The sequence below is a fragment of the Limulus polyphemus genome, unplaced genomic scaffold, assembly GCF_000517525.1.
Source record: "Limulus polyphemus unplaced genomic scaffold, Limulus_polyphemus-2.1.2 Scaffold1271, whole genome shotgun sequence".
In the NCBI taxonomy this organism is placed as follows: Eukaryota; Metazoa; Arthropoda; class Merostomata; order Xiphosura; family Limulidae; genus Limulus; species Limulus polyphemus.
In genome coordinates, this window is record NW_013666881.1 from 1 (window position 1) to 2218 (window position 2218).

A 2218-nucleotide genomic window follows, 5' to 3' on the forward strand; every position below is an offset into this window, starting at 1 on the left:
CAGGGATTCGAACCCGCGAACGAGTCGAGCGCCCTAACCACCTGGCCATGCCGGGCCTATACCAATTCATACAATGATAAGCATCTCGTGTAAAGTTTGTAATATTTTATCAGCAAAACCATCCCCCGTCTCACCGGGCATGCTCACCCTTTCAGCCCTATGGGCGTTACAATGTGACGGTCAATCCCACTATTTCTTGATAAAAGAGTAGCCCAAGAGTTGGCGGTGGGTGGTGATGACTAGCTGCCTTCCCTCTAGAAATTAGAGACGGCTAGCGCAGATAGCCCTCGTGTAGCTGAGCGCGAAATTAAAACCGAAATCCAAAACTATAGAAATGGATTACTTAAAATGTATTGTTTTCTGTGTTGAATTGTAACTGTTTTAAACCTCTAAGCGGAGATATTGTTCAGAAATTTTGAGGTACATACATCCTGTCGAGAAAGGGGCTGGATGTGTGTATTTCTCTGTGTAAAGCCTAATGAGCCAGGAATAGGTAGCAGTTAATTGAGACAATCTCTAGTTCTACGGCAGAGTAGGGGGCTGGATGTGTGTATTTCTCTGTGTAAAGCCTAATGAGCCAGGAATAGGTAGCAGTTAATTGAGACAATCTCTAGTTCTACGGCAGAGTAGGGGGCTGGATGTGTGTATTTTTCTGTGTAAAGCCTAATGAGCCAGGAATAGGTAGCAGTTAATTGAGACAATCTCTAGTTTTACGGCAGAGTAGGGGGCTGGATGTGTGTATTTCTCTATTAACACAAGTGTTATAAAGGCTGGGAGGAGTTTAATGGTCAATGTATTGGGCTGCGTGTCGTAAGGTGTAGGGTTCGAGAAGCGATGACGCTGAACACGGTCCGCACTTTCAATTGTGGGGGCAGTATAAAAGCAATAGTTAATCTCGATATTCAGTTCAAAAGGACTCAAAACGTCCTCGTAACGGCGGGTGATACTGGATAGTTGCCTTTACTCTCGTTAGTTGTAAAAAATTATGAAATCCTGAATCTGGATCTCTGGGTCTCTGACTTAGTCGTTTGACTCACGTGAACATAAAGTTAAACAAGATCCTAATTCCAATTCCAACTATATAAAGAATAATGATAAAAATATTAATAAGCACGACATGGAATTAACTTATAGATAAAATAAATTAAGGACACGTTTCGAACGAGTATACGCTTATAGTTTCAGTTGTTAAAAATACTAATGAAAAACTAGTGAAGCCTATTGTAGTGGGTTGAGTGTTAATAATGAGTTGGAGATTTTTTTTTTTATCGATATCGTTAGTCTTTTATCAAAAGTTGTTCCGGTTCGTATCCAGTGATTTTTCCTAATGTTAACTTGAAGCATATCAACCTTTGATCTGTTTCCGTTCTGAAGAAGCTGACAGGAGGCAACACATGTATTTATTTCCCATGACGGCTGATGGCCCAGTTCGTGGTGACTCGTCCATTTAGTGCCTGTATAATGCACTCTGTACGATTAATAATTCAAGAACGAAGAGAAGCAGCGTCAGACACGCGAACTCCTGTAACATTATCTGAAAACGATATAAAAGAATTACAATGAGAAGAATGTTCTGGAAATTTAGCAAAATTATGTTTTTCACAGTTCCAAAGAAATAGGATTATAACCTAACGATTAAAAAGTCAAGTTTACCTACCAGAGGGAACATGTTCACACACGATCATTGTTACCAACGTTTCTACTAAATTCAACACCTAAGTAGTTTATATCTTTACCATGTCAGTGTTATGTTATACACGATCATTGTTGCCAACGTTTGTACTAAATTCAACACCAAAGTAGTTAATATCTTTACCATGTCAGTGTTATGTTATACACGATCATTGTTAAATTCAACCCCTAAGTAGTTTATGTCTTTACCATGTCAGTGTTATGTTATACACGATCATTGTTACCAACGTTTGTACTAAATTCAACACCCAAGTAGTTTATATATTTACCCTGTCAGTGTTATGTTATACACGATAATTGTTACCAACGTTTGTACTAAATTCAACACCTATGTAGCTTATATCTTTACCCTGTCAGTGTTATGTTATACACGATCATTGTTACCAACGTTTGTGCTAAATTCAACACCTATGTAGCTTATATCTTTACCCTGTCAGTGTTATGTTATACACGATCATTGTTACCAACGTTTGTGCTAAATTCAACACCTATGTAGCTTATATCTTTACCCTGTCAGTGTTATGTT